A 15,978-nucleotide genomic window follows, 5' to 3' on the forward strand; every position below is an offset into this window, starting at 1 on the left:
CAAACACAAGCATGAATTCTACGCATATATTTTCTTAATTTGGAAACTAGAAGGGCCGTCGTTAGAGAACATTGCACAGCAATCTCCTTTCACTATTACATTTTTAAAGTACTACTGAGTACTTGTACTTAAATGTACTTTCACCAAACCGTACGCAGATAGCCCTTGTGTCATACCTAACATAACAAGCAAGATTCATTCAAATCCATCCATAACATTTTGAGATATTATACATATTCTCCATTTATTTAACATTGCGATTATTTTCAAAGTACCTCTGTGTGCATGTACTTTAACATACACTCTTCAAAAAGGAAAAAAAAAAGAAACGCAAAATAAACTTTGTACGCATATGTGAAATTAAGCATGCTTTGAGGGTTGAATATTGTCGTTAGTATGGTTTAGAAGAACCTGCGTGAACAAATGCAACCACAAACAAATTGATTTTGAATGGTTTTATCGATCATGATTGTCATGATAAGCTTGTCTGTTACGGAACACAACCAAAAGCCGCAATTATTGCTTTTCACGTGGAAAGCATGAGTACAACCTAAGACCCAAATGCATATCGCAAATTCATCCAAGAACCTTCAGCATTCACCCCAGCACAATAACTCGTTTGTCGGATCGTTTTGTGCATTCCATTTCGACAAATGACCATCCAAGACTAGGAACACCGGAGTCACCACATCAGCCCATGATCGCTACATCCGGGTAACCCACCTACGTCACTGCCATCGCTCAGCCCTGGAAACAGGACGAACGGTTTGGAACCCGGAGAATGTCCGACCAGGCAATCAGGGACCGTCTCCGAGAGGTAGGTATGCGTGCCAGACGTCCAAAAGTTGCCCCCTCTCTGACACTAGTACATCAACGCCCGCGAGTCAGGTAGTGTAACGCGGTGCAGCCATAGAACCTTGGAAACTGGAGGCACATATGGTTCAGTCATGAATCACGGTATCCCATCAAGCGACGTGACGGAAAACAACGTGTCTACAGACCACGCAATGAACGTTTCGCATCCAAACTGCATCAGGCAAGTGGACAGATTTGGTGGGGATGGTGTGATGATGTGGGGAGCTATCTCATACACCTATAGATCGGAATTGGTGCTCGTCCAAGGCAATCTTACGGCCGCTCGATATCGACCAGATTCTCTGTCCTCACGTGCATCGCCTTGTCGACCGCCAAAGGGAGCTGTACCAACTGGACAACGCCAGACCTCACACAGCACGTGCTACAGTGGACTACCTGGAAAATAACAACATCAATGTCCTCCCCTGGTCCTCCAGATCCACGGATCTGAAACCAATTGATTACCTGTGGATCAGACAGATAAACGTGTATGTCAACATTGTAATCCTCCCTTGAGGCTTTAACAGTAACTTTTGTTCAACATGCTGAAGGAGGAATGGAAAAGGATTCCACAACGAAACATCCAACAACTGATTCAATCTGTGTCATGGAGGTGTCGTGCAGTTCTAGCAGTAAGAGGTGGTCATACAAGGTAGGATGACTATCATTCTTGTGAAATGTGCACGAGATACCAATGTATTGCTCTACATAATTTCAATGCTATACCGTTTATTTTCGTTGATTTATATAATTGAATAAGACCAAATTTGTCAATGATATTTTGGTTTTGCGTTTCTTTTTTTGAAGAGAGTACTTTCTTCAACATCTAATTGATTTGTCCTGGGGACATACCAAGGAGATCCAGTAAGTTTCAATGAAATCCATCTAGTAGTTTTTGAGTAAAGATACTAACACATAAATAAACACACACACAAACAGGGTTGAATGCATACCCTCTGCAACAAACCTTCGGTTTTGGCAGAAGCAATTATGATCATATTGATTATTATGCATACATATATTATTGAGATTCATGATACATATGGTAGTTGTAAAACACACATCACAATGTACATTTTGATATCCTACATGCCTATGTTGTGATACGTTTATTAAAATATGTTTTTCTCACATTGGTGTTGCAGCTCGATTATGGGTACCGATGTTCAGTTACCCCAGAATGACACTTATAATCATCAGAAAAAATGGAACCATGGTTTTTCTGAAACCATATGCAATATTGTTTACAATTATCAGTGGTTCTAAAAATTAACATGTACTTCCCACGGGAAGCATTTTTTTCTACATAAGCCCCTGCACTAAATTGTTTAATCAAGCCATTTCCAATATTTATCAAAATCTTTATATAGACATTTGAAGGCTTGTGAATTACACAAAATGGGCAGAAACTGATATCCTAAGCTATTGTTGCTATTGATACTTGAACATGTAAAATATGCACCCGCAAGTTTTCAGGTGACACCTGACTTACATCTCCTTGTTTGTGTGATCATACGCCGTTATGGTGACTTACTGACAGTGTTTCAGAAACACAAGTTTATGATATCGAAGAAATTATTGTATGGAAGCGATCAGGACGATTATGAAATGAATTATCAGGTATGCATTTTCGGGTCAAATTCACTGGCTGTAATGAATTGTCTCACCCATATAGTCTCACCCAGAAAATGTTTGATACAGTATTTGACATTTAGTCTTGCATGCATTAATTCTGGTGTTATAAAAGGTTTTACGATCAAATTACTGGATAATACGTAACACATAATCTAACCCATATGATACACCAGTCTTGACTGTAGTGTAGTGGTGGAGGGAGTTGAGGGCAGTTTCCAGTTTTCTTCTGATCAACATGTTAGTGAAATAGTCAATATGGTCACCAGCAGACACATGTAAATGACATACTGAAGACATTCATCATTCTAACGTTTATAGACAGTGATGTTTCTGTAGTTTATTTAGTTCAGTTTAGGACGTCATAACATATTCAAATCCCCTCTCGTAGAGGAAGCATTTCAAATTTTATTTCATACCGAGATGATGCTCGGTATTTGTGCCACAAGATCATTAAGTAACGTAACTACGTCTGAGTAATATATACAAGAATGTGTGGGGTTCTTCAATACCTATATTTCTATTTTGATAGGTAGGTTGGGATTTCTCTATTAGATATTATATTTATGCTTTATCAGTGAGTTCATTTTTCAAGTCCACAGGGCATAATCCTGACATTAATGTTTTTATTACTTTCCATGCTTTCAAGAATAAAGCTTCTGGCTGGAAGAAGTAAAGGAAAGTTGTATTTTCTACTGGATTGAAGCAATGTTTCAGTTTTTATCAGTTTGTAGCTTAGATTTATTTTATTCAACCATTTCCTCTTACTTATGAGTAAGCATAACGTTTTAGACGAGTTTTTGTTTTCTTTTTGGAAAAAAAGTATTATTTTTCTGTGATATACTGCCTGCTATTGATTTCTAAACCGGAGACTGAAGCATAGAAATATCATTATTGTTGAAAGTTTTTTGTGTTTTTTTCAATGTTCGGTTCTGTCTAATCTGTCTAAAGCCATTTTTTACACATACATGTGACAATTAGCCTTCCATAACTGTACAATTGAAAAACCGTCCATAAATGTTTCCTGTAGCTTCCTCCTATTGCAAGGGGCGGTGAGGTTGCCTAGTGGTCAAAGCGTTGGCTCGTCACGCCGAAGACCCGGGTTCGAATCCTCACATGGGTACAATGTGTGAAGCCCATTTCCGGTGTCCCCCGCCGTGATGTTGCTGGAATATTGCTAAAAGCGGCGTAAAACCAAACTCAGTGAGTCCTATTGCAAATGTATTTAATGAAAACTAAACTAATCTAGTCCTAGGTGTTTCAGCATTGGGGACTTTCCTGTCGGCGATTAAGAAAGAATTATCCCAAATAATTAACCGACAGATGGCGTAGGAATAATTACGTGCAGGGGGAATAAAATACAGAAATACGACAGGAACAGAACAATAGGATTGCCCAATTGAATACAATCACAATTACCATACGCAGGTTCATTTATTCCCAAGAACACACCCTGATACAAGGCAGATATGAAAATGTACCATCAAAATTGTGACAAGCAGATCAACATCTTGTTACGAGCTCCAACTTTCTTAAAATTTAGGTTATGTAGATTTTATCTGTTGGACACTGACGTCCTTCCCTGAATCCCTAAGTTGACATGGAACTAGCCTGGATGCACTGTGACTAAAGCCACAGTCAGGTGATTAATGCTTATTCATTTTATTAATTTTATTATAAAGTATTGAAATAACATGAAATTTGCGATTTGATGTCATGTCAAGTTCATGTCAATTACGAGAGTAAACACTTTCTTAGATTAATACACTTTTCCATATCAAAAGAGGTCCAACTGTTATTTTACTTTTGTTTATTGATAATATGTATGTAGACTGTTCCTCTTTTCTCAGTGTATCTGACACTACACTAATTATTCACGTGAACACTTTCAACGTATATGAAGTAACCGACGCTTGCCGTCATCCTCGTGTTCGAAAACGTATGACATAAACAGTGTATGTGTTTCTGTTCAGAAAATCACCAACAGACTGTCGATAAGTCGTTTTAAGCGTTTGTGATGTTTAAAAGTTTAAACATCATTTCGAAAACCTCAAAAGGTATTTTCTAGTTTTGCAGATTGATGTTGTGTCCTTTGGGATATCAAAGTAAAGTAAATTACGTCTATAACGAACTTAAGGTAATAGTTAACTATGTTTTGGTCTGGAACACCTGGTTGATATTTTTGTCCTGGGGATATTTTGCGTATGACAAACTAACATAATGGTCCCGGTGTGTTCGTTTAAATCGTAGTTTACTGTATGTGCAAAGTTGTTTATATGTTTGTATGGGTTTACGGTATATTATTTACGCTTTTATTGCATGTATACGTCAGTTTTTTAGCCTTGTTTTGCAGAATTATTCATGTAATGACATGCACATTTGCGAGGTGCACTAGCAATCAAATATAACCTGAGCTTATTTTAATTTTTTAAAAACAACTTTTCAATAAATGTACACTAGACACTATCTCTCTCTGTTGTCCTTTGTTCAGTACGTACGTTTGTGTATTTTGATTTTTTAACTGCATAATGGATGGACGGAGATATCAAGTTTACTTTTAAATATCCAGGTATTTCACAAAGAAAAAATAATACGGTTTTTGGTGTGATGCTGAGGCAGGAGCATCTGCATCAATGATTCCCTCTACAGTTATATGCGAAAAGTCTTTGAACAATATTTCAGTTATACCCCGGCATATAGGCTTGTGTTGGGAAGACATTTAAACGATGCAGGCGTTAGACGTGTGATAAATACAAAGCCATAATTAATTGGAATTTAATCTACAATTTCATAGGTTGTGATGCCTCTCACATACCTGGAGTGCATGTTGTTGCACCTTACACATTGCCTGGTTGACGAATTCTTTGTCTCAGCATGTATCAAATATTTATATAAACAAATAATTCCAGGTTCATTGAGATGGGACCCGAACCTGCACACAATCTAGAATGCTTCATTCATAACCTACAAAAATCGGAAAAACATTAAATATTTATTTGAAAAACAAAAGAAATTACAACAAACAGTTTCCAGTTTCTGTGAAGATGACATGATAATTCGGAACACGTTACAACAGGTACTGAAGTATGACACTAGATGTTATTACCGTGAACGATCTTAGAAGACGATCATGGCTGTAGAGTAACGATTACTCCAGTTCAAGATGTGTTCAAGATAAACCGTTTGAAATATGACGATATGTGAGAGGATGCACATCACATGGCATGGGTATGAGCTGCATATGGACGATTGCCTCTCCATGTGTTAGAATTTCGGATAGAACCTTGCCGTTACTTCGAAAGTGTAATCTTAAACAGAACACATACAATACCGAGGCATGAGGTTAAGAAACAGGGTTGTGACAATGTTTCGTAGCCAAGCACTTCATCTGTGGCAAACAAGCAGATTATGATGTTTCATCTGAGCATTTAGTAGTGTGAGAAGTTAATAGTGTCATGCGGTCATGCCACTGGTCACAGGGTGAGAAAGTCCATTCAGCAAATGTTTTTTCAAACTCGGAAACAATATATTATTCCACAAGTACAGGGTCATATAATGCATACAGTGTTTCAATGCATTGAACTTTTGAGTTAAATTCAAGGACGACCAAATCTGCTGTTTTAAGGAAATCTAAAATAAGTGGAAATGCACTCATTGCAGTAAGAAAACCCATGTTACTGAGGATTGCAATAACAACATTAAAAAATGCACCAACTGCTCTGGAACAAATTCATCTTTTTCTAAACAATGTCCACTCTGGAAGCAACAAATAGCGATTAACCAAATTATATTCACACAGAATATCAGCTTTGCATCTTATGCCCCAATTACGAAAACACCCTCTGTTATCAGCCACAAAGCCACTACTATCACTGTGTTCACTCCATTAACACTGTGCCAGACTGATTTGACATGGGTGGGTACAGCTAACCCTGAAGTTTACTCGCCCAACCAGTCCTCTAAGACTGCTGAATCACTCCCTGAAACACCTGCTCATGTTCAGTCTCAATCATCTACACAGGAACAATCAGCAGCAGCAACAACAGAATCACAGTACGTACCAAAACATCAATGTCAAAATAATGGGAAACATCAGTCCAAAACTAAAATCAAAACTTTTAATGATTCGCAAAAACGCCAAAGTGGCAGAGCCTCCAAAGGTTCGAATGAAAAAATCCAACTGTTTAATAAGTTCGGATCCTTAAAGGACATGGATGTCCAAGTGGTAGATCCCAAATAGTTTCTTCACATATTACTCAGTGGAATCGCAGAGGCCTGAAGACTAATCTTCATGAACTCCAGCTATTAGTTCAAGACTTTAAACCTTCAGCATTCTGCTTACAAGAAACGTATCTAAAGCAGACAGATACTTATAACTTCCGTCAGTATAATTAATATCATTTGGTTTCTCCACTTGGCAATAGGGCCACTGGAGGATCGTCAGTCCTTGTTAGGCATGATGTTATCCATAGCTCTGTGACAATAGAAACAAATGTACAAAGAGTTGCAGTGCAAATTACTTTGAACATCACAGTTACTTTGTGTTCATGATCAACTATCCAAGCCATGTGTACAACCCACTCTGGGGTGGTGTGACCACGAACGCTGAAGGTAAGATGTTGGAGGATTTCATTTTGAATAATGATTTATGTATATATAATGATGGTTCCAACACATATTTACACCCTGGCACAGGAACGTATTCAGCTCTTGACATGTCCATTACAGACTCAAACGTGCTAAATGAATTTGAAAGGTAAGTCCACGATGACCTCTGTGGAAGTGACCATTTTCCTACAATACTAAAGCCTGTAGCCCCATCTGCTGTTCCTCCATCATCAAGATGGAATTTCACAAAAGGCCATCTGGCCTTTATATGAAACGCTGTGTGCTGCCAAACTTTAACTTAAACCTGAACTTTCTATTCATGTTCCTGATGCTCTAAAGTGCTTTTTTCTGATGAATTGAGTACAAAAGTTTACGAATGTACCCCAAAGTCTTCTGCGATTCCACACATTCGAAAACCCTGGTATAACGATACCTGCAAACAAGCTAGGAAGGAACAGAAAAAGGCTGAGCATTTTTTCCGTCAACACCCCATGGTGCATAATTTAAATAAATGTAATATTTTAAATACTAAAGCACGGCGAACATTTAAACAAAATAAACGCCAATCTTGGCAAAACTATGTATGGAAGCTTAACTCACGTACGCCAATGTCATAGGTATGGAATATGACCCAAAAACTCAAACGAAAGGGCTAGTAGTATACACAATGGGGGTTTTGGACCAGGTCCAACAAAAGCCTCTGCAAAGCCTTATTTCCCAAATAAGGCTTTGGTCGGACCCTTAGCTCTTGCTACCATTACCCCTACTAAAAAAAAAGTTAGGGACGCTAGTGGGATACGAACGCCCAATGTTATACCTCACAACCGCACCACTTAACCGACTCAGCTACCAGGGACTTGATTGAAGTATGTTGGTTTAACGGGTCTATCCTGGGATTGTATCATCGCTCCACGTGCCGCTATGACACGTTTACCTAAATGAAACAGTTTAATGTGAATCGCCTATGATCTCTTTGGTGTTTGTAATAAAGGCTTGCTGGGCTTTTTTCACCCCTTGTTCTATGTACTTTTTTTTCTCATCCTCACTGATAGCAGACTTACGAGACTTGGATCGAATCTCTTGTTTCATTTTGTTATATTTTGCGAGTTCAGAGAGGATTGAACGAAACTCCTCCTCTGAGATCTTACTGTCAGTGAGTGCCGTGGAAATACGCTCACTTACTGTGTTCAGCTTTGCTTCGGCCAGAACCCTGATCTCATCGTGTTTCAATGCCTTACGATGAAGTCTGCGTGATGCAAACTTAAGCGCCAACCCTAACACCCCTGCCACCCCAGCTGTTATTTCAATGCCTAGCACTACAGGGGTAGCCACGATGGTAGCTAACAACCCAACACCTGCCGCTCCCAGCCCCATGCTGGTTGCCATAAGGGCAGTATCAGCCCCATCCACGATATTGAAAGCTGTATGGTACTTCTTACATAGTGCTTTACGCGTGTCGCGGTCTTGTTGTAGTTGGCGTTTTACATCACATAACTGTCTCAAACGGAACCCGTCTATGGTTTCCAGGGGTTTCGCTACTTCCTCTACGACTGGGTACAGACCCATCCTATAATATATATTACAAAAGATATTTTAATTGGGTTTCATTTAACAGTCGATCAACGTACTTGAGGCTTATAAGGTATAAATCCTCATGTAGGAGAATAGGTGAGAATTTAATAGGTAACTCTGCATTGACAAGAGCCCCATAGGAGGGGCTTATTGAGGGGGTTATAGAACCCGTTGAGGGGTCCGGTTGTATGATGATACGGTAACGTTTACCATGGTTCTGGGGATTCCAGTACACTGTCACCCCAGGTAAAAGTTGTTGTATTGCATTATTAATATTAAATCTATCGAGATAGACTTCTATGATGAGTGTGGAGCCTGGTACCATAGCCGGAATCCCTATGTGCCCATAGCAGTCATACCTTAACTCACCCCCGTGGAATGAGTGTAACATATTGGGGAAACCCGGGCTTAGTATAATCCTTGTATTAGGCCCCGGAACGAAACTCCCGGGCGAGATACCTCTGTTCTTAATTTCAGAGATATGACTATGTTCCTTTAATGAGATATAAGGTGAGGCGAGGGTTAAGTTGACTACCCATTCAGGCTCTTTAAAATCTGATAATGACACCCGCCTATACACGTTGTCTTTGAAGTGTAGGATGTATAAGGTGTCTTCCTAACCAGGCTGATCGAATCCCTCCGTGTCCCCTAGGTCGTTAAGCGCAGTGTTGGGACGATGACTGGTCATTGCTATAATACTACTACGATATAGTTTCCAACTCGTTTTCTGATAATAGTTCAGGGGGTGAACTTCACCCCCCATGAAGTGTATGTTGGCAGGTAGGAAGATCTTGGTTAGTGATATCATGTCTTCCACGATCACGGTGGCACCCTGCAAACTGGTGTTGGAGCCGACACCCACCGGCATGTAAACCGTGCAAACGTGATACTGGTGTCGTTTCGCCCACCCGAGTTTGATCCCCTTCACGATCTCGACATCACCCTGCGATGGTTCCCCTAGGTAGACTTTGATGATCAGTGTTGAGTTCGCCGGTAGACTCTCCAGGATGTTGACCACGCCTTCGAATTCAGACACCAACTGCAATACCACGTTTTGCATTCCCAGTTTACTCGATAGCATGTGGGCTGCCATACTGGCGACTGGGCTGATGACTACGCTACGTCTCTGAGTCGGGACGTAAGCCACTAGCAGGGTTCCATTGTTCACGACTTTGTTTAGGTGGTTGTCTTCGTTATCGGTGAACACGTAGGGGGAGCCGAGCCTAATATTGAGAAACCAGTCGTCTTTATGGGGTAACAACACCCACTTGTCATCTTCGGTGAAGACGAGCGTATATGGCTTGTTTCGGGCGACGGTAGTGTTCTCAACATCATCTAAGTTGAACAGTTTGCCCCCGAACGATGGGTATATAATCCATTTATCATCCCCGGTGGTGACTAGGGTGTACCGAGTGTTGACTGTCGCTCCTGTGGTATCTACTATATCACCTAGGGCTCCACCGTTACGTTTGTAAATGTTGTTTTTCAGTTGCAAGGCGTACAATTTACCATCTACTCCGGGAGCGTCAAAACCACGTGTGAACCCAAGGTCGGAGATCCCCACATTGACGCATTTTTGCACCCCGGGCCCTTGTGCGCTGGTCATTTTACACGAAGCATTAAGCTGAGGTATCCTATATTGACGGGATTATGATTTATATCTAACACCGATATTATCAGCTCAGGTATGTTGCCCTGAGTCAACCTCTTATACTGCCGCGGTGAAAACGACTCAGTTCTACCGTCGTTGTATTTCTCCGTTTTAACCGGCACTGCTCTCAGTATCGTTGAAGGGTGACCCCCTTGAATGTTGTACGTTGTGCTCACCTGGCCGAGATGAATGTACAGCTCTCAGTACGGTATTAGGTCGGGTAACTTCATGCCTGTGACGGTTGTTGTTGGTTTTATCTCATCGGGCGACATACCGAGTGTCCTCGCCAATGGCCGGCCGAGCCTCAAGGAGTTTCTTCCATTGTTAATTAACACCACTGTGCCATTTGAGTCGTTCATCTTGAGTTCGGCTCCCAGGGGTTTGAAGACCGCGTCGCTTAGCGATCACACGCTGTAGTAGCCGTCAGTTATCTGGCTGCGAGCTCCACTGACAAACAGCTTATTGTTGCTGGTGTTGATGTTAGTCCATTCGCGGTAGGTAGGTGATATCGCCCAGAGTCGCGACTTCGAAGTTGACCGACGATATTGCTCGATCGCGTCGCGTCAGCTGAACGGCCTCGCCGCTCGTTATTCCTGGAAGTGTTATGTACATGTTAGAGTATATATACTCATTATATAATAGTTTTAAAATGTACTCCCCTGGAGTGTCTTACTCCCCTGGAGTGTTTTACCCTAAACTGGACGTAGATTTCTCACCCATGAAGATCGCGGTTGCTGATGGGATGTATTTCAATGCCCAGCTTATAGATGTGTTCAGCCTGTATAAATTTTCGGTGACTAACGCTAAGGTAGTTCACGCTTGGTTCAACAACCCGATGCAGTTCTGGCAGAATCAACTCAACTTCGCCGTGTGGTGCGCTACAACGGGGTGTGGTGTGACATTGACCGACACTCGGCGTGGGCCGCTGAGTCAGTCTGTATTCACGTTCCACGTGTACTACCAGGTCAGGCATATCCTTAAAGAAATCCCGGGGCCGAAACACAGGTTGGGTATCCCCATCGTTCACAATATGCACCTCGTGGATGCCAGCGAGAAGTTGAAAGAATGGGGATACAAGTGGTATCATCACCTCACAACCAACGAGTGGGATGACCGTTACATGGCTTTCAACGACAGCAAGGATACCGAGTCTGGAGGTTCGAGCAGGGGGCAGCGGATGACTGGAAAAAGTTTATGTTGGACACGTCGAAAGGGTTTACTCTTGCCGGTGTCACCAGATTGAACGACTCTATTCGAACGTATGTGGGGACGCTGTTGGGGGCTCAGATGCAAACGCGTTCCAACATCCTTGGTAAGGTGACTGCTTACAACGCTCAGAAACAGTTCGTTGTTAACGTTGAGGATGCTATCAATTCTCCAGTTGATCTCCCGAGTGCCATCAAACGCTACCAAGACGTGTTGGAATATGCCAGGTCGAAAGTCGACTACGTGTTCGACGTGGGGCTGTACATGGCTCCGAGCGATATGCAACTGAGAGTAGAAAAAGTGGTGGGCTACAACAACGAAATAGTCATAGCCACGTCGGGTCAAAAATTGGGCGTCAACCCCGATGTTAACACCCCCACGTCCCACCACCCACGACCGGTGAAACGGGTATAGTGGCGCCACCCCCAGAACCCAGGGTTCAACATACACCCCCTGTGGGGTCACACACACAACAGCACATCGCTCGTAAAACAGCCCTGGTGGTTGGAGGGGTAGCTTTGGGACTTATTTGGTTAAAAATTCCTTAGCCGCTACGTACACCAGACCCGCCACGGCGACGATTGCTGCACACAGGTTTTGACTAAGCCACGTGGCAGTTTTAGCCAAAGCACCCAGCAACCACGAGACGATGCTACCCAGGATGCCGGGTAGGGCTTCAGCAGCCTTACCAGACAGTTTAGCCAGGGCCTCCCCGAGTTTTTTTATCTAGGATTTGACGCCCCCACCACTTGGTGCAGGCGTGGGGGTACCCCCACCACCGCCGGCAGGCGTTAATGACACCACCAGGGTTGATATGATGAAGCCCAATGCAGTCAGAATGCTGGCGATGGTGATCCCTTGCTCCCGGAACAGTATCCAAATCCTGTCAGCTAGCGTGGTGTCCTGGTAGAGGACTCGATCAACGGTTTCACGCGCATGGCTGACCTGGGATCGAAGCTGGTCTCGGAAGGAGGATACCGTTTCCATCCGGGTCTTCCTTTCCTCTTCCAAAGTACGTATTCGTTCCTCGATGGTGGCTTTCAGAGACTCATCCTCCGTTTCACCGAGTTTGGCCTTTTCATGGGCGATGTGGTCGTCTATCGCGTCCAGTTTGGCCGTGTTGTTCACGAGATGCCCGCGAATGGTTTGCATGGCCATGTCCAACCCCCGTAGTTCCCGAACGACAAATTCGAACCCGGGTAAGGGTTTGTTATGGTAGGTGGCCAACAGCTTTTCAATGTTATCAGTCATGTCTTGGTCCGATGTGGCGCCCTTGACGTCTTGCAGATCTTGAATGGCCTCCTTGGGAAGGGCTTTAGGCTGTGCGCCACCGTAATCTATGAAGCTTAGTACATCGTGGATAAAGTCACTCCCATGGCGACTGCCGAGTATTGATAAGGCAAGCGGTTCTCTAGTGCGCTTATTCATGAGATCGATCTCCGGGCGACCCCTCAGTTGCAGCGTGCCATTGTCATCAACAAAAAACTTGGAATAGTCTCGCCCCCACGGCTCTACGTAATTTTTATCCCCTTTTAAACCATCGTAAAACCCGTTGACGGCCTGCTTCACGAGTTCGTTGCCTTGCATGAATGAGGCTTCATTCTCGAATGAGGTTTCATCCTCGAATGCCTGGGCACTATAATCCCACATATCATCCGTAGGTATGTATTCAGCTATTATTTAGTATTAAATCTTATATAACTTTATATAACAATGTACGGTAGAAAACTAGATCCTTTCAGAAGATCAAGAGAGCCTCTAGGGGCCATAACCATGCGCCAGTCGGTGACCATCACCAACAATCCCAGCAAGATAGACCAGAATCAAACGCTGCTGGTTAGATTCCCAAACCTTGGCGAGAATGACCTCATTGTACCAGGCACGGTTCGACTGGCGTTCAACCTCACGTTGACCTCCACCAACGACAAACGCGAGCTAGTGCGGAACGTAGGTCGAGCTATCATCAAGAAAACCACCATCAAGATCAGTGGTAACGAGGTGCTGAGTATCGATGACAGCGACGTCTTTCACTGCTATGGGGACCTCTGGAAAAGCGAGGGAGAACGCGTCAATGACGTGTACCAAGGTATCAGCAAATCTACCCGGTTGCGCAATGGGTATAGCTTCACTTCACGCATTGGGTATAGCTTCACCAGCTAGACAAGCTATCGGACGGTGAAAAGGCCATCGCTCAAGCATACGGGAACCGGTTCTGCGTGGCCCTACTTCGAGTTGCTCACGGGACACGCGCCATTTTACCAGGCCGCCCTGGGTGATAGGCTTGAATACGAGCTAACGTTTAACGACTGCAGCAAAGAAGTGTGTACTCCGAACGGTGATGAGGCCAGTTATGCCATAGACAACATCTCTCTGGAGTTCGACATGGTCACTAGCCCGGAGCTGGCCAGGCAGGTTCGAAGCCAGTACTCTGGGAAGATGGCCATCCTGTACGATCGCATACTGAGGCATAGATCTATCGCGGGATAAGAGTGACACTGTGTGGGAATATCAACCTGAACGTGCTGTTGGTGCGATGGATGAAAGGTATCCTGGTCGTCCCAGTGGAGGATTACGAGAGCGCTCCGGAGGGACGAGGAAGTTTTTCAACCCCGTGTAGATTGAAAAGGTGGAAGTGACCATAGAGGGCGTGCCCAACCAGCTGTTCAGTCATGGTATGAGGGCATACCAGCAGTGGGATGAGATAAAAAAAGGCTACCGGCCATCAAACAACACCAATACATAACCAAGGACCTGGACCTATCCTCTGTGCAGATCGGTGAATACCTGACCACGAAGTACGCGCTGTGGTTGGACATGCGATCCATGGATGACGATAAACTGCACGGTAGTGGTCGCCACATAGATAACGGCAGCGAGGGGATAACAATCCAGATTACCAAGAAGGCTCAACCCGCTGGCAAGTTGAAATTATATCTGTACGTTATTATGGACGCGCAACTTAATATAGACAATGGGAGATTCGTGCAAGCCATCTACTGATGGTGGCAAGCCATCTACTAGGCCACTGCCTATTGATTTGCCCCGCGACCCACACTGCGCCATAGTGTGTGGCCAGACGGGCTGTGGGAAGACCGTTTTCGTGTTGGATATGTTGGAGGGGTACTACAGGGATGTGGTCGACAACATCGTTATCATGTGCCCTACTCTGAGCATGAATAAAACATACACGGAAAGACCTTGGGTGATGACGGACCCGGACGTACACAAAGTCGACCCGGGAACACGCCTGCAGGACTGGTTGAAAGCTCTTCACAAGAAATTTAAAGGGGAGTCGACGCTGTTCATACTGGATGACTGCAGTGCTAATCGCGAGATAACAAAAAAGAGAGATATGCTATCACAGTGTCTGGGTGCTAACGCAGAAGTTCAACTCAGTGTTGAAAGACCTCAGGGAGCAGACGCGATGGGTGGCCTTATTTCAGTGCAAGGACAGGGATTCGTTCGAAGAGTGTTTGAGAGAGAACGATGTGATGAGCAAATTAGAACGGGAACGTGTGAAGAAACAGCTCGCTGAAACTAAACATGCTAAGCTCGTGCTCAAGACCGACCAACCCATGCCTTACAGAGTGTTTTAGCTTAACAATGCTAAGTAAAGCTAAGCAAATGCTAAGCAAAGCTAAGTAAAAGCTAAGCAAAGCTTAGCAATGCTAAGCAAAGCTAAGTAAAACTTAGCTTTTAGCATTAGTAGCTATGGTTTTTGAAGTGTGCAACTTAACCTTCATTTCTCTGTGTTTCACCTATATCGTATATTATATAGTTAAAACTAAAACTTGCTTATCACATTATAAGATGGAGTGTGAGGAATTGCTAGAGCAACTTTTGGTGCCAGTGGACGATGATAAGCGAGAGAAACTGGTGTCGTTGGCTGTTGGCGGCAAAGCCAAACATTACTTTGGAGACTACACTCCGATAAAATTCACAAATGTCAGCCGAGAAAGAAATCGATAAACTATACGCTAGATATGAGTGAGTCGGCTGCCTACCAGAGATGACAAAGACAATAGGATCGGCTATGACCCAGTTATACACTGGTATTGTGTCATACTTCCTTCCCATTCCCCAGGAACGCCGACTTCACTTGTGGGAAGACCTCGAGAAAGACCCTTTTATCGAACACGCCTTGAGCTCTATCTAGTGCGAGCTGTACCACAAATACGGTATGTTGTTAGCCCCGGTTACAGCGGTGATTATCACGGCAAAGTATTGCCAATATGAGAGGAAAAATAATAATAATAGTATAGATGGATGCTGCACAGGAGGAGACACCACAACTGGAGGAAACCTCCAGGGGGCAGGGGGAAACCCCACCCCAGACCCCTTCAGAGGAGACACCACCCCAACAACGGGGGGAAACCCCCAGGGAGGCGACCCCCACGTTGGGGAAACCCCAACTGGAGGTGACAGTCACCAGGCAGAAGAATCCTAAGAGAGAA

The sequence above is a fragment of the Haliotis rubra genome, unplaced genomic scaffold, assembly GCF_003918875.1.
Source record: "Haliotis rubra isolate DU_JTF1 unplaced genomic scaffold, ASM391887v1 Scf512, whole genome shotgun sequence".
Classification (NCBI taxonomy): domain Eukaryota; kingdom Metazoa; phylum Mollusca; class Gastropoda; order Lepetellida; family Haliotidae; genus Haliotis; species Haliotis rubra.